This window comes from Equus asinus, chromosome 21 (genome assembly GCF_041296235.1).
Source record: "Equus asinus isolate D_3611 breed Donkey chromosome 21, EquAss-T2T_v2, whole genome shotgun sequence".
Lineage (NCBI taxonomy): Eukaryota > Metazoa > Chordata > Mammalia > Perissodactyla > Equidae > Equus > Equus asinus.
This window is the reverse complement of record NC_091810.1, coordinates 77,019,706-77,037,820: the sequence shown is the minus strand read 5'-3', so window position 1 is coordinate 77,037,820 and position 18,115 is coordinate 77,019,706.

Sequence of the window (18,115 nt, the reverse complement as noted above, 5' to 3'; positions counted from 1 at the left end):
ATAATCCACCTATGTTCTCATAATTTCCAGGTGTTTCTCTAGCTTTGATTCCTCTCTTAAACCTCAGATTCACTCCTTCGAGCACCATCCATCTACCCCGAGCTCAAGTGATTCTGCAAAAGTGCTCCCCTGCTGGAATCCCCTCCGCTTCAGAATAAGGCCTGGCTGCGAGACACAGCCTGCCTACAAGGTGCTTCCTGACCTGGCCTCCACCCTCTGGACTCACCTGCTGATACTCACTGCACCATCTCTTAACACCAAACTATTTGTATCCCCCAGTACGACACTCTTTTTTCTTGTCTCTGCTTTTGTCATGCTGTTCCCTCTGTCCAGAAAGCCCTTCTCTCCTCTCACCAGCTTGTTCTCACCCATCGTGCAAGACTCAGTTTGGACATCACCTCTCCACAGAGTCTCCCCAAAGCCCCAGGCTGGGCTAAGACCCCCTCTTCTGGGGCACTGTGTATATAATCTGCCCGAACATGGACCAGCCTGTATTAAAATGATCACACACATTTCTTCCACTAGACTAAACAAATTTGCCCATCATTTTGCCCAGAGTCCCTTGCACAGTATCTGACTCTTGTTAGGCATGTAATACATGCCTGTCCAACTTGAACTGAAGTGGTAACAGCATCGTTCTTTTGTGTCTGGAGTGAAGCAGAGTGAAAGTGAGAAAAGAAAAGTTACAGAACTTAAACTCAGACACCCAGAAGCTCTTATAAGAGGGTTTTGCCCTGATTACTTTTCAGTCTTCCAGAGTCTTTGGACAAGGAGACAAGGATTTTCAGTAAACTAAAAATTTTTTTAAAGAATCCACAAATCTAATTCAGTTACATGAGAACCAAAGGAAACTTTTAGTAAAAGCAGAATCACCTTTTTTTTTTTTTACAATAGCTCATAAAGGGACACAAATCAGGTCAGCCAGAGTGTGCTGACTGGAAATGGACTGAGTACAAGTCATTGCTCTAGATAAGGAGAGCAAGGGGAAACACTTCAAAGTGCCTGGAAGGGAAAGCCATGGAAGACAGCAGTGCAGAGACAAGAAGCAAGCCCTGCTCACCCCCCGCCCCCAGCTCCCCCAAGGCCTGGCATTCTACCTCGAGCTGTGGGTTTCAGAGCAAACCAGGGAGGCGGGGACACAATGAGGACACTGGTTAAAATTGGGGGGAGGGGACAGCAATTACTTAAGCGTGGGAGCAATGGATTCGCTAGGAAGTGTGAGGTCTTCATGTTGCAGCAGAACAAGTGTAGCAGGAACGGATTCAGTCCCCACACTCAAACACATTGGCCTTCCGAGCTCCATGGTGCTAGGCGGCAGAACTCAGTCCCGGTGAACGTAGGGTTCCTTGCCCTGGACCTGGTCTGAGTCCCCGGGGCTTGCGCAGCGTCAAGGCGTCAGAGGCCAGGTGGGCATCTGCTCTTTGGTTTACACAAGTGGCTTCCGAATCTTCCCCATGAATGTCTGGAAGGTCCCTCTGTGCCAGCTTTCTCTCAGCTACATTCATCTCTCGTTCAGGGTCTAGAAATCGTGCTGCTCCCTGAGCCTCTCTGGGGCCACGGAGACCCGGGGGGCGTGTCCTGCCCCTGTTCTCATCTCCTTGGTACTCCCAGGGGCTGGGAAGTCATCCATTACGCTGCTGCCTGCACCACACTGGGCAACGGGCACACCCTCTGCCCACACTCACCGCACAGCCACCCTGGCTTCCGTGCCACGCTGAGACCAGGGACATGCTGGGGTCTTGCCGCCTCCTCAGGTCCTCCCCGGAAGCCACGGATTCACTCTGCACTTGGTGAGCTGGGCTGGCCCAGCAACCTTCTCCAGGCCCAGGCCAGCGTCTGACTCCTTTGCTGCTCTGCCCACCTCTAGCTAGACACATCCATTCTGAGACAGCCAACGGGACTGGGGCATGTGTGGAAGTTTTGTTTTGGCTCCTCAGGAGAGCTTCAGAAGCTGTGGGAATACCCCAAGCCCCTCGGAACCCAGGCTTTCACATTCCCAAACTTTCCTTTGAATTTTTATTTTGGCCCTGAGGCAGTAAATGCTATAGAACAGGTGGGGCCTGGGCATCTGTGTTTTTTAAGGATCTCCAGATGATTCTGAAATGTAGCCAGGATCAGGGGATTCTGATGCCCTTGCAATATAGCCTTATCAGGTGATTGTCCTTCAACAATTGCAGAGGCCACAAAAAAACTAAACTTTATATTCTTCACAATGTGAAGAGAAACTAGGGGCTGCATCGTTTGAGATTCTTTGGATTACAAGCAACAGAAAATCTGACCCAAACTGGTTCAAGCAAAAGGGAGAAGTAATAGATTCATGTAACTGGCAAGTCTAGGGATAGCTTACCTTCAGGTCCAGCTTGATCCAGAACTCAAAAGGGATCACCAAGATCCATGACTCAGTCTGGCTTCCTCTGGTTTAGTTTTATTACCTGGTCCCCTAAGATGGCCACTTGACGGTTTTCGACTTTCCCCATGGCCACAGGAATTCCAGACCTCACATCCTCCTACTAGACTGTTTTAGTGCTCTATTGCTACATAACAAACTAGCCCTAAACTTAATGGCTTAAAACAACTATTATAGCTCATAATTTTATGGATTAGGAGTTGGGTTCAACTAGGTAATTCCTCTGCTTCTTGTGGCATCAACTGGTGTCACTCGGTTGTATTCAGCCGGGGGATGGTCTAGTCAGGAGAGTCCAAAAGAGCTGTACTCACATGCCGAGTCCCTCGGCAGGAGTGACTGGCAGGCTGGGCTCGGCCGGGCTCTCCTCTCTCCATGTGGGCCCAGGGCCTCACCCGTGGTCTCTGCAGCAGGGCAGGCGGGTTTCTTACACGGTGGCTCAGCAGCCCCGGAGATCAACGCAGGAGCTGCCAGTCGTCTTAAAGGCCAGACTTGGATCTGATAGAGCACCCCTTCCCCTATTCTCCACTGCTCAAAGCAACCACGGATCAGCCCAGATTCAAGAGGAGGGGACAGAGTAACAAAAAGTGTGCTGCCGTCTTTAAACCGCCACCCCAACAGGCCAGCAGCAAAGACTGAGTCAATGTTCCAGGATCCCCAGCAAAAGCTCTGAGGTTCATGCTGACTAAACTGGCTTTGGGAATGTCCCTGTCCCTGAGCCAATCTCTATGACCAGGAGCTTGGGAAATTTTGACTGGAGCTGGGGGTGGAAACAATCCCAGCCAACACAGGGCTAAGAAATTCTGTAGAGAGGAGATGGTGGTGGGTGGGTCCTGGGGAGGTGGGTTGGTTTGGGGTAACCCAAGAGCAGACCTGAACAAGGCCTTGGATGCAGGAGCTTTCTTGGGGAGGTGACCCCAGGAAGCAGCAGTGAGGGAGTAGGGAGAGTGGGACAGGGAGGGAGGGAGAGCCAATGTAAGGGCGCTGCGAGCAATGGGGCTCAGTCTTCCTACTCTGACATGCCTACAGAACATTTTCCAGAATGGTCCCCCTGAAGGGCAGCAGGCTGGGAGGTTTTTCCACCAGTTCTCCTCCTTTACTGGTTGGAGGTTACCCCTGGGGGCGGGGCATTAAGTCCCTCCAATGCACCTTGCAGGCTGCACTTGCAAGAGCAGAGTGGGCTCCATGGCAGAAAAGTGGGGAGACTTGGCTTTGACCTTCACATGGTACAAGATGAGTTTGAGCCTGCATGGAACTGTCCCCCAGAGCCGAGGCTGAAAGCCAAGGAGGGCCCGGGATGCAACACTGGGCACCAAAACATCTGCTGCAGAGCCAACCAAGAAATGCCCCCCACAGGGTCGGAGCCCAAATTGCCTCTCCAAATGGCTCCCAGGGAGCACTTCAGCCACTGATGGAGACCCAGAAAGCTCCTCCTAGGCTGTGGATCAGTGCTGGCCATCTTCCCTTTGGGACTGTTGATGTCCACTAGTCAAGACCACCAGGATCACACCTGTTGTTGAGCAAAGTTGGGTTTATTGGCGCTTGTTGCAACGAGGGAGACCACATGACATGGGGAACCATGGATGTCCCAGTAGGAAAGTGCTGAAAGAGGCTTATGAGATCAAAGCTTGGGTTAGGTAATTTTGAGAAGGGTTCTAGGAAGCATAGTCTTGCTTTGGATTGGGAGCTGTCAGAAAGTGGGGCAATTTTATGATTGGTGTCTTGATAATTTGTATCTAGGAGGTAGTGGGAGAGCAGAGCCGGCCTAAAGCTGTAACTGGCAACCGCAGACATTTGCCAGGAGAGGGGGCTCTCTGGTCATTTTTGAAGTGTGCCCAGTGTTGTTGCTTTTGTCTCTGCTCACACATGATGACACTGTGGTCTTGTTTTTGCCTCACTCCATCATGGTCACGGTGAACTTGTCTGATGTTGGTGTTCCGTGAAATTGTGTATAAGTCGGGACCGCAGCCTAGGATGGGTGCCGTGCCTAGGGCTTAGTGCCTTTTTCCTTCTCAGGTTTCGTATGACACAGGCTCTGTGCTCTCATAAGAGCAATGGGTACTCTCATTAGCCCAGCTGCACAGCTCTCAGCAAGAATCAACTCATGGCGTGCAAGGGGCAAAATAGACACAGACCGACAGACCCCTTCCGTCTCTAGGTGTGGCTGGAGACCTTTGAGTGGATTTTCTCTCCCTCCTCAGTCACTCACAGCTGCGATGCTCGCGATTGAACCTCAGAGCGATGCCAGCAACAAGGAGACTGACAGGGCTCGCCAATCCACGTCCTGCCATTTGTTTGAGGGTAACAAGGCATGATGGTGACAGCTCAGATTACACTCCTAGACACAGAATCCTTAAACTAAATGAGCCTGGCTGTCAGGGAGGAGAGTGACAGGCATTCCACATGTTGCAGACTCTGCTGCTGGTGGTAACCATCACAGGAAAACTTTAAATGGGACTTGCATCCTGGAGAGCAGTTTCTGAAGCAGTGTTTGTGCGTGGCCGCTTAGACGTTAGAACGTTCTGTAAGACACTGCTGGAGACACCTCTGGTGCCTGCATCACTTGCCCTCAGGCCACCTCTGTCTTCAGTGGCAGCTCCTGGACAGCTCTGTGTGGCTCTGATTCCCTTAGCCCTGAGCTAAGGGTCTTCTGCATTCTGCCCCAGGGGCTTCTTCCTGGCTTATGGGGAGAGTTAATACCCTCAGGGCAACTCTCAGTCACCTAGGGGACAGGAACCAGTGGATAGATGCCCCAGCATTCATCTTTGGGGTGGAGAAATCTAAGAAGCACTCTGTACACTTCTCAGAGAGGTCCTGCAGAATCAAGCAGCAACTTTGATAACATGTCCTTGTATTGGCTTTTCCTTCTTCCCCATCTCATTTCCTCACTCTCACACTCCTGCTTCCCAGGGTCACCTCCCACATCAGACACCTGCACCCAATCCTTGTCTCAGGCTCTGCTTTTAGGGAAACCCAAATGAAACCACACAGCTTGATGCCAAGTACATTCGTTCTCCACCCTAGGGCCACAGAACTAGAACAGGGTCCAGCCATCCACATGCCTCTGGCAATCCTGCCACTGGGCCCTTGGCCCTGCTATGGGCCTGGTCCTGCATCCTAACACATTGAGCAGTTCTTTCCGGTTTTCTCCAAGGGGTCAGCCTTTCTAGCAGGCACCTTTTGGTGGCACGTGGCTGAACTGCACATTAAACGAGCTCAGCCCTGCGGAGGCAGGGGAGAATCATAGAATACTGAAGCATCTCATGTAATTGAAGGAAGGGTCAGACAACCAAACTACAGGGAGGCAAGGGAGCAGCAGCCACGCCACTGGCTTCTTCCCATGGAGAGGACTGAGGCCCCAAACAGCTCAGGAGGCCCAACTCAAAGAGGACAAACGCACAAACACTGTAAGGCACAGATTTCTGTAAGCTCCAGGAAGAAGCTTTGTGACTCTTGTTCACTGATTAACCCAAGTGCTTAAGATGTATCTGCAATATGGTGTAGTGTTAATAGATCTTTGCTGAATGAAAGGAAGAAAGAAATAGGAAGAGGAGAAGGTGGGAAACAGAGGAGGTGGGGTGGGGGAAGGAGGTTTGGGGTGGGATGGACGATGAAATTATCTAGCCCTCAGCTCTGGACGGACGCTGCTCTTTCCAGGGGTCACGGCTGGTGATGCAGTCCCGTTATCCCTCCCCTCGGAAGCCTGCTGTGGTGGCCCGCTGCTTGGGACAAAAATCCGACCTGCCTAGTGTCACATGCAATTCCCTCACAGCCCAGCCACGCCCGCCTCTCCTTCACACACTGTCCCCTCAGGGCACACCGTCCCGCGAGCCCAGGGCCATCCTGAGGGACCTGTCCTGAGCCACCGTCACTGTTCCTCCTCCAGAGAAAACATCGGACACGTTCCCAAAGGATTTTAAATTAGTTTTATGGGGAAAACATATTATAGCAGAGCCCAGGGGGGAGTCACGGATCCTGAACACATAGTAACACTCTTCCAGCCCTGGAGGGGAAAGCAGAACATCATAGAGCTAAAAAGAAAAGTATTTCTATCAATGAATACAGCAGTGGAAGGATGATAGGAGTAAAACATTTTAAATAAAAATTAGAGGGAACAATTGAAATTGTATCTGATGAGTTGTGTGGCCCGAGGTTCGTAATTTTGCTGAGAAAACTAGAGAAGTACGAAATGTCCGTCTTCCAGTGTTGCTGCTGCTACGTACTCTTCCATTATTTTACCTCTTCCGAATGCAGCTTTTCATGCCTAAATGCATTTGAACAAGAGTAAATTTTGGATGGATTTGGACCTGGGGTGTGGAGGGTATGTTTTATTCTCCAGCATCTGCAGTAGTGTGTGTGTGGGGTGTGTGTGTGTGTGTGTGTGTGTAAGACATTCTACTATACTGTAGGATGCTTGAAGACAAAGTCTTATGAGCCATGGCATAGAAACATGGTTCAACAAATATGTGTTGAATGAATGCATGAGAGAAGAGAAGGGTAGTGACTGTTGAGCATGGAGTATGTGTCTGAGCCTGTGCAAGGCGCTTAGCACATGTCATCTCATTTAATCCTCACAACCACCCCGCAAGGTGATTTTCATCATTCCCAGTTTATAGAAGGGGAGACTGGCTTGCCCAAGGTCACAAGACTAACAAAGGATTCAAATTCCACAATGTCAGATCTCAACGCCCTTGCCTTCTACATTGTAAGGCTGCCGCCTGAAGTGAACTTGCGCCATCTAGTGGCAGAACTAGAACAGGCACCAGGTCGGCCTATAACATTATTAAAGCTTTAGTAAGCGGCACGCCCTGGGAGAGTTGGTGAAGCAACAGACTCGTCTGTGTCCCATTCTACCTCCAACCCCACGACCGAAAAATGACAACAAAAGTTAATGGCACCATAAATACTAAAGAAGAACAAATAGTACCAGCATGCTTCAGGGATGTTAAAAACCACTGGGCTGCCGGGCATACCCTAGTGGGGTGCAGAGATTCAGAGAGGAAATCCTATTTCCTCTTAAGCAGCACGAGCTTGAGTAGCTCAAGCACCACTGAAGATTCCAGCAACTATTTTAACCATCCATTTTAACACCCATTATGTGAAAGATGAGGTGAGCACAGGCGTCAGCCTGGGGTTGTAGCACCTAACCCCTAACTCTGAAACCTCTGTTATGGGACTTTCACATTTCTTCGTAATTGTTGATTGAAGAAACAAACAAATAACTAGCTACAAGTGTGAATCCCTCCAGATCAGCGTCTGCTTCCATTTCCCCCTAACTGCAGCGCCTGGCATGGCATCAGACACAGGGCAGGCGTTCCATGAGCAACAGGAGCACGCGGTGCACGCCGCCCTGTGGGAGACCTCGGCGCAGTACCACGCAGACTCCCCCACAAGCTGGCAACTAGACTGACGAGGTATGATTTTTAAAAAGGTAAAAAGTAAGCCCCTCATTCAAATTATAGTGAGCATGTACCAAAGATTTATTAACTCATTAATGAAGGAAACCACAGAATGGTAAAGCTGGTCCAAAAAAAGAATGGCAGAGACTGGTAATCAGTGAAAGACGGAATGTTGAAACGAGATGGTGAAATTAGACAATGTCTTACAGGACAATAGACCATAACCTTTGCGAGTTTTATTTTCTGTTGGGTAGAAATTGTCTGCATCTGTTCCAGGCTAAAATCGCTTGAAACTTTCTATTCTTCTACAAATTAACATCTAACTTCATAGAGAATCTGAGCCCTAATCAATAATAAGTAGGAAGCCAAACAGGGGTGTGTCTCTACAGAGATTTAGGTGATCCTTGGGCTTGTCCTGGTGGGCAACACTCCAGTGTGGTATTGAAAGGACCTTTAGCTATCCTTTTGCTTTGTTTCCAGGTTTTAGATGATTTCTTAGCAGAAGCATTGGCTGGATTAGTCCTGAGATGTTTCCAGAACAATGGGAATCCTCACGCTGCAGGGACTCTCAGAAAGCACGTAAGACCTTTGATTTTGTAGGTGAGGGATCTGAGGCTAGAACAGCTGTCACTAGAGAATCAGTGCCATCTAGGGGGACTCCAGGATAGTGCCGCTCTCCAGCGCAGGCGCCCAGACATTCGGCCTCAGCCCCCTCTGTGCTCCTAGGAGGCCCCCAGTCTTTTTCTCATCAAGCTCCCAGGCAAACCTCCCCCTCACCCCCCACCCCATGCTCCACCCCTCCACACACACCTGGTACCCTGGCCCCATCACCCACTTTCCTACACGCCCAGGGATGTCCATACCCCTCCCCTGCTTCACCTTCCAGCTGCCCCCAACTCAATCCTGGGAAAACTGTTAAAAAATAATTCTCCGCAAAATGGTAAAATCATGACTCTCATACAGACATAAAAATGAACATGTTAAAGATTTTATTTAACTTATGAGGGAACAATTTTATTTTACTCATGAGGGACCAGGAGATGTTATAACCAGTTCAAAGGAGAATCCAAAAAACAGACACGTTTATGGATGAGTGATATTGAAACAAATATGTAAATGGAGGCAAAACTTGCCTTTTCACACAGTGGGAGGGCAGACCATTGAAGCTTTACCAGACAGTCCAGAATGTGCTCATATACGGACGAGAATGATCTGCGTGGCTGTCAGTTGCCTACAACTGCAGAGATGCAAAACAGCTCAAACACCGTGCGAGGCTAGAGTCAGGTACCTGGAGGGGTGTGCTCTAGATTAAGACAGCTTTCTACTGACACGCAGATCTTGTTTTCTCCACACTGGGAACACAGAAGCCCCTCACCATCCCCCTGCTCCTTCCAAATTTCCCAGGCTTTCTCCAACCCCAATCTGCTGCCCCCACAGTGACCCAGCACTGTTTTAACACTGAAGGTCTGCCTTGTGCCCACAAGGCCCGGCTTGGGCTTGGCGGCGACACTTCCCATGCCACATGGGTGTTCCTGGGAACAGCATGGTGTGTGCACACAGCACTGAGGCCTCCACTCCTCTGTGAACAGCCGGTGATGTTTGGGTGATTATAGCTCTCCAACCCAGTCATTAGCCATCTGCCCAGCCACCCATCCCTTCTCTCCTGTTGCAGTCCCACCTCTTATGTTTTCAGTATTTTTTAGGGAAGGGTGGCGTTCTGTTTCTTGCTGTCTGTTGACAATATTCATTGAGAAGATACTGTTCAAGTTACTGTTTGCTGCCTGTTCCCCCTCAAAGCACACGAGAATTTACTCTACCCTAAAAAAGATTATAGGCACCTCAGCCAGAAAGCAAATAAACATTCTCACAGTCTGTTGCATGTGCTTGGGCCCTCCCTCTCTCTCTCTCTCTCTCTCTTTCTCTCTCATGCTCTCTGATGCTTTCTCTCTTTCTCTTCCTGATTCTCCCTCTCTTCCCCTCCTTGAGTTTCTGTATCTGTCTTTCTTTCACACACGCAAACACATATGCACACATCTCATACAAGAGCACATATAAAATTACAGGTAAGGATTTTGAAATACAACACAAAGTGAGTACAAAGAAGTGCCGAGAAGGAGCAGTGTGGACAGGCTGGAGTCGCCTGGGGTGAGGACTCCTGGCCCAAGGAGCAGCCCTTCTCTGAGTTGCGTCTGGAGCAGGCACAGTGCAGAATGCTGGGGACGCTCGGCCAGTAGTGCCTTCAGCTCCTCGGAGGAAAAAAAAAACAAAACCCCAAATCATCATGAGAGGAACAGAAATGGAAATGAGGCATCTCTCTGGTTTTATCTGAAACAGGGATGTGTTTTTAAAAGCTTTGCTTACCTCGGCTTGGTGATGAATTCTAATGGCCTCAGCCCAGTTGCCTCCGCACACACACTCCCACCCCCGTGGAGGCGTGACAAAGCGCTCTCCTCCAAGATGCTGTTATTCCAGTAGCGTCTCTCCAACAATGGAGCACGCAGGGCCTTGGAACCAGTTCCCGGACTTGTGAATGAGGCAATGGGGCAAGGGAGCCACAGACAAAGCCCAAACAGGCACTAGGCTGGGAGGGCACCCCTCGGTGTGTGTGGGGTGGTGACAGGGCAGGGCAGAACTTTCTGGCCACTTTGGAGGTGTGGAAGGCAGACTGATGAATAACAGGTACCATTTCCCACTGGCATCACTGTGCTTCGCGCATGGCAGGTGCGTAACAAATATTTATTAGATGAGTAATAGCAGCAAATACTTTCTCAGCACTTTCCACGAGCCGGGCACTGTTCTAAGTGCTTTGCTCACATTAACTCACTGTATCCTCCCAACAACCCTGTGAGACAGGTGCTGCGACCCTCCCATTTTACAGATGGAGAAGTCAGGCAGAAGGAGGTTAAAGTGTCCGAAATCAAACTCGGAGAGACAAAGCAAGAATGTGTGTGCCTTGGAGCACGTGCTGGCTAGGAGCTTACCTTCTTCACGTCATTCAGTTCTCCCAGCAATTCTATGAAAGAACGTCATTGTCTCCATTTTGGAGTGAAAGAAACTGAAGCTCAGAGAGGTTAAACCATTTCCTAAAGCCTCACAGCTAACAGGACCCAGGATTCAAACTAAGGACAGCAGACGCAGCAACTTAGTCCTCCCCGCACTGCCCGCTCCGGTGAGTTGTCAGGCTGTCAGGAAGCAGGCTGCCAGCATCCAGGGTCGTCCTGTATGCCAGCTGGGTCCCAAGTGACAGGTCCCTGACAACCAGCATTGCAGTTGGGGGGTCGGCGGGGCGGCTGTAGAGGGGAGCAAAGGCCCCATCAGCCCCCTCCCAGTCATCTGGGGGTCCACCATTGGTGAAGACAGCAGTGCGCCCTTCCTCTGAGCGGGATCAGGGGTGACAGGCCTGCAAAGGGGACAGGGACTCCAAGAGGAGGCAGCTGTGGAGTTTCTCCCATCCTGGAACCAAGGGAAGAGGAAGGACCCCGGGTCAGGCTGGGAGGCAGACAAGGGGCACCGGGGGACTGGGATCCAGGCCATTTTATCCCATGTGTGCTGGACCTCTGGACCCTGAGAGGGCCTTAGTCATACAAAGATCCATTCTCTCAGAATTTTCCAAGACTTTTTTTCTCTCTTGCTTTTTTAGTGTAATTCATTTCTGTCAATTATTTTTGTTTACAGTAACAAAATATTGGAATAATCCAACTTACAATAATAAGAGAGTAGTTAGAAGTCCAAGAATTGGTGGACTGTTTATAGAAACTGTGCTAAGTTATGAACAGATGTGCATGGAGTGATTTCATTTTTGTAGAAAAAAGTACATGTGCACATATGTGTGCGTGTGTGCTGTGTGTGTAGAGAGAGAGACAGACGGAAGGAACTCAAAGATCTGCACCAAGGGAATACCTGGTAAGGTATTCACTGAGTTCCCGGGGAAACTGGGATTTAGGAGCTCTCGTTCTTTATTTTCTTTCATTTGCCTGTGTTTTGTGATTTTTCTGTGATGAGGATGCATTTCTTATAGAATGAAACAAAACAATAAAGAATAAAATTCTATTGTTGAACATTTAATTTGTACCAGTTGACTCATTTTTAAACATTTATGTCCTTCCTGCATTTTGTCATTAGAAACAATATGGAACCAGGATTATTGGCAGACAATGAATAAGAGATAAAACATAAAATAATGAAAAATTGTGAAAGTTGTCCAAAAGTGTATGCATGTGCAAAGCAGTTGTCGAATGTCTCATGATGTAACACAATTACTAGTGCTTGAAAGAATGTTGACTGGAATATAAGCAGATATTGGTTTTGACTAAATTCTTCTCTGAAATTGTCAGCTGACTTGCTTTTTGAACCCAAGTGTAAGCCCCAGGTTTGGTGGGAGGAGGTGGTTCTCCTTGTTTGTCCCTCGTCGGCTTCGTTCTTTCAGCCACTGGCCACCCCTGCCTCTTGCTCTGTCCCTGTGTAGCCCCATTCTTCCATGTCTGATTTCCCACCAAGCTTTTGCAAAAGGCACACAGGCTCTCAGCATGTGCCGCCCGCTTCCACCACTAATTCATGGTAGGACTTGGGGCTCCTCCCCAGCTTCTTCTAGGAAACTGCAAGGACTTTTTTTGTTGTTGAAAGGGCAGGGATTTGAAATCTCATGTGAGGCAAAGCCTTATAGCACGTAAAACAGAAATTTCACTTCATGGACTTTTATAGGAGTAACACTTTCAGGGTTATCAGTGAGTCTGCCATACTGGAGGCGTAAGGCCATCCAACTCAGGCCATCTCAGAATAAGCCTATTGTCCCCTCTCCCTTCCTGGGCTCTATCACTCCTGGGCCCCTGGAAACTAGGCAGCTGCTCTCCTCTGGCCTGGGTCTTCAATGCCGGCAGCCCGGGAGTGAAAATCAGCCAGAAACCCAGCCCCTCCTCCCCTCTGAGCCCTTCTCCTCCAGAGGGGTGCTTTTCCCTTGGCTCCTTCACTCCACATGGGAAATTCAAGTATTTTTTTGGTCCTGTTGGGGAAATAAAACAATCCTGCCAGGAAAAAGACCTCTTGGGACCAATACAGAAGAGAGAGCAGATACAACTTATCACTGGGTAAAAACTTACAGACTCACACGCATGTAAGGCCGCGTGAAAGTGGCTGTGGAGTCTGGACAGAATCTCACAGGAATTTATGCAGTAAAGTAGAAGGAGCAAGGAAAACTTTGCCCATCTCCTTGAGAGACAAATGGGTGGGCCTTGTGATGGGCACCTGTACCCTTCAGTGACTCCTGAGTTCATTTCCATGGTATGTGTCTATAGTCCTAAGAGTCAGAAGGCCTTCAACCTTGCATTATAAAATCAAAAAGTCGGGCCTCTTCTCAGGCCTGTTATGTTTTCAAGAAGACTCCCTAAGAAGAGGGCAGTGGGAGTAGGTGCCTCTCTCCTCGAAGAAAGTATCCTTATTTTACCCTTACAGTCCCTTCTGAAAAATCACCTGTATTATTCCCCAAAACCACCTCCTTTCCAACAGAACTTCAACAGTGATCTCTCCTCCCTTTTCACTTCGTGCATCACTTGGTGGGAACTCATACAGTGCATAGGGCTTACCAAAAACTTCATGTTCACTATCCCAGTTGATTTTCACAACCCGGGGAGGTGGTTTATCATCTTTATTTTACTGATGCCGAAACAGACTAAGCAACTCTCCTAAACTTGGTGTGCGGGGAGCTGAGACTTGAACCCAGGTCTTTGATATCAAATCTCTCATCCTTTTCACCCTGTAAGAACATATTGCCAGGACATTCTAATGCAGAGAAAGAAAAAAAGGTAATATAAGAAGAAGAGGAAGTTGGGAGGGGCCTTTTATATTTCTTTAGTATATGAACACTGTGCCACATTCTAGAACAGACCTGTCCGATGGAACTTTCTGTGAGGATGGAATGTTCCTTACTTGAGCTGTCCAATATGGCAACTACAAGCCACAGCCACGTGTGTACAAGGATACTTGAAATGTGCTAGTGTGACTCAGGAATTGACTTCATAATTTTATTTCATCTTAATTAATTTAAGTGTGAATTTTAAAAGCCACATGTAGCGAGTGGCTACCATGTTGGACAGTACAGCTCTAGAACGCAGAACCCTGCTAGATGCATCTCGAAATATCACCGAGGCCAGTAACCAGCGGGCCCGGTTTGCCTCAGCTCTCGGCGTGAAGGTCTCGCAGATGTCAGCTGCCTGGACATTGGCCTGAAGCAGGCTGCCCCTCAGGAAAGAGAACACATGGGCTCAGAGAGGTGTTGGCTGCACGGGCCCTTCTACAAGCTGGTGTGGGCTTGGGCTGCACACTATGTGTGGTGGGGCTCTGCTCCCCCGACAAGTCCTGGCCGCTGTCAGCTCATGATTATTTTAGAGAGTGTTTAGTTTCCCTCCACTCCTTCTCTTCCAACTGCCCTTCCCCAAGCCCAGAGCACAGCAGCCATCCCGAGGTTGCCCCCTCAGGTTTGCCAGGACAGCTTCATTGGAGAATAGAAATAGTCATTCGCCTGCTCAAAGTCACGTCAGGACAGAGCGAAGAGAGACCTTCAAAATCATTTCTTCAAAGCCTTCTGTTTTACAGCTGAGAGACCAAGGCCCGGAGAGGTGACCAGTACTGTCCTTGGCCTCTTTGCCCAGGACACTGACCCACTGAGCCCACAGATGGGGCAGGAACACGTGTGCAAGCGAGAAGAACAGGAGCCATCTGGCCGAGGTCAGGCACTCCTTCTGCCTCATCGTGTCCATACAGTAATTTCCTAAAATTGATGATGAGTAAGGGGTATGTTTGGCAAAGAGAACAAAGTTTTCAATCTTTTAACTGCCAACACACATATTTAGGTCACTTATTGGTAAAAAAAATTTCCATCCTGTTCTTAAAGATTCTCTGTAATATTATTCTATTTTTATAAATCCCCCTTTGCACAGAGATTAGGCCTAGCTTTTATAAACAAAAAATTCTTGGACCATATTTATTGATTGAATGGCACTCCACATACATTTTTGAGGAGAGTAACTACTAATAATTTTAATCCTTTTCCAAGCAGAAAATCCTTCTTCACATCTAACTTCACTGTTTTCTTCCCTCTAACTCAGCATGCTATGCTGAGTTCGTAGCCAAGCCAGATGGACAAGTCATGAGCAGGCTACATTTTTCTAAGAATATATAAACTATATCTGGCAGACTCTGTTCGAGGTCCAAAGTTCAAGGTTTTAGGTATGGCCATGCAGATCACACAAGACTTGAAGTGAGAGCTGTTCACCTGATTTGAAACACTGCAGATAACAAACTGTTGGACACCACTGAAATGTATCAGGGAATTTAGTTGCAATAAAAACAGTCAAAATGAATCATCTCCAAGTTCCAACAACCAGGAAACAGACATGTCAGTAAGGTGGGTAGTCAAGGCCCCCATGGGTATTAACATCCCACTTTTAATGACGCCGTAAAAGCACGTGGCCCCATTTCTCTCTATAATTAGAGCTAATAAATATCTGCAAGTGGATATTTATGGCAGACTTTGGAAATATTAACCTATTATTACTAGAGTTATGACGTTCTGAATTTCAATGTGAAAAATGCAGCCAAAGCCTTGCTCGTCTCAAAAGGCAAATGTAGCAAAAATTAATCCTATGGGACTGTTGTCTGATGTCTGGCCAGCAAGATGAGAGCAGCTGACTTGTTTTAATGTTTCAACTGCTTCCATTTTATCGCTTGGAAATTTTTCAATTATTCAAACACTGCCACAGAAGAAAGAAAATGGGATTCGGAGTCAAAAGAATTGGATTGAAATACCAAGCCTGACGCTTAATGACTGTGGTAGATGAAATTACTTTTCAAAAAGATTCACTCCTTCCCTCTCCACCACCTCCAGGGGAGAATTTATTTCCCTGCCCCCTTGATCTTGGGCTTGGCCACATGACTTGTTTTGGCCAACGGAACATTGGCAGACATGATGCAAGCAAAGACTTGAAATGTGCATTGTGTGGTAGGAGCTGGCTCTTGCATCTCTGTCCAGGCTAGTTGCCTGGTCTGAGGAAGAGGGGAGATGTGGGACGAGATCCAGACCCAGACTGCAGTTTAGAGCCCCCCAGCCAAACCCAGCCAGGATCAGCCAACTCCAGCTAACCCACAGACACATAAGAGAGAATAAATTACTACTGTTTTAAGTTTTGGGGTAGTTTGTAATGCAACAATACCTGATCGACACATTGGCAAACATTTGATTTCAGTTAACTTGGGGATAATGATATAAACATTATAGTGTGATCTAAATGCCATCATGCTATTATCATTTTACCTATTTAAGAACAAATAGAGCGTCTCACCCCTGCTTTGGCTTCCCCAACATTTTATATGGTGACAATTCAGCTAAGCTGGGACCACAGGACTACATTTTCCAGAATTCCCTGCCCTGTATGGTCCTGGGTTAGCATTGACCACAAGAAATTTTGTGCAAGATTTGGAAACCAGACATAAAGCAGCAGATGTGTTTTATGCTCTGAGGTTTGGAGCAGGGTCTGGGGAGCAGTGGGTGCTCACGTACATTGCTGCTGATCTGCTAGCTTGCCTTGTACTGGGGCAAATACGCAACTTCATAGGGAAGGGCACGAGCTTCCTCTGGAAGTCACCTACAGCACCAAGTTTGGAGGTGGTGAGAGACAGATGTAGGTTCCAGTTTGTATTTTCTCTTGTTCACACCAAGCTTTCTTTTCTACCAGTTTGGCTGACCTATAGTAGCCTCAACGTCATATGCAGAGGTAGCAGCCTTACCTTGAGGCCTCCACTCGCTCCTGCAACCACATAAAGTCTAATCTTTATAGCAAATCCTTCATTCTCTATCACTCATGGTTCTTCTTCTCTGGATTGAACTCTGACACACTATGGCTGAGTTCATTGTCATTTTAACCTGTAAACTCAGGCAAGCTCCCCAGATCATAGTCTTGGGTCATTTATGATGGAGCAGGAAATATGTAATATTAAACTATTGTTTATTGAGTCCTTACTATGTGCAAACACTGTGCTAACTGTTTTACATGTATTATTTCACCTAATCTTACAAAACGGCCCGAATTCCCCATGCAGGCTGGCTCACTCTTGTCATCATCACCCATTGGTAGTTCAGAGATACCTGCTAGCTACAGTAATTCCAAGTTCTGCCATTTGGGATTGTAGACTAGGACTCAATGCCCTCTGGGGTGACCCTGGGTGGCCTGTGCTGCCCTCATAGAAAGAGCCTGGAACACATGTGGTGCCCATTAAGGGTTTTCACCCTCTTTTCCCTACCCTCAGTCTTGGCAGTAATCTTTGTCCGAAGGTACAAACTCTGGCCCTATCTGAGAACTCAGTTCCCTTCTAAGAATGAGTCTGACCCCAAATCTCTGCCTACTGACTCGGTCCTGTGACCATGGTCAGGTCTCAGATGGAAACTGCTTGCCTGTCTCAGTCCCAGGTGCTGACCCACTGAAGCAGTGCTTATGGCTCCATGCCACCTATCGGCATGCCCCAGCCCTTACTAGACATTTACCTCTATTTAGAGCCACTTCATATTGAACCCTTTCCCCCATCAAATACCCCTCATTTGCCAGGACTGAGGTGGCTGTCTTCCTGGATACCTCTCCTATTTTAATTATTTTGTGAGCTAGGGGATAGTATTTTTAACTGTGATTTCTTTTCCACATGTTCTTCGTTTTAAACCCTTAAGAAGGAATAATTTGTAAAGTTTCCAGTCGAGAATGTAATCTTGAGCAATTTGCTTTGTAGGAAGTAGGGAATGGTAGGCATCCTCAAGTGGAGTTAAAGAAGTTCTAATTACTTACACCTGCATAAGCTGTCACTTTCCTAAGTGACGTTTTCACAAGTCTGCTTCATTGGCATCCTTCAGGTCTCAGAGAAAGTGCCAGACCTGAGAGCCTTCTGTCTACCCTTTATAAAGGCACCTGCTGCAATTACACTGTCACATCCCCTGGTTTCTTTCCTCTGGGCCCCAAGCACAGCCTGTGATCTTATTTTCTCTCTTCTAGTTGCATGTAAGCTCCAGGATGGCGGAAACCCTACTTGCTTTCCTCACCTGGTACCTAGTATGTGGCAGGCACTCCACAAACACTTGCTGAATGGATGAATCCATTGAGCAACCCCAGGAAAGAGGTACTATTATGGTCTATATCTCACAGATCAGGACAGAGATACAACAAGATTAAATCAATTGTCCAGGATCACGGTGGAGGAACTAAGATTCAAACTGTGTCCTCACCAGAGCTGGGCTCTCAAACCACTGCACAAATTGGTCATTAGCCTTAAATAAAGT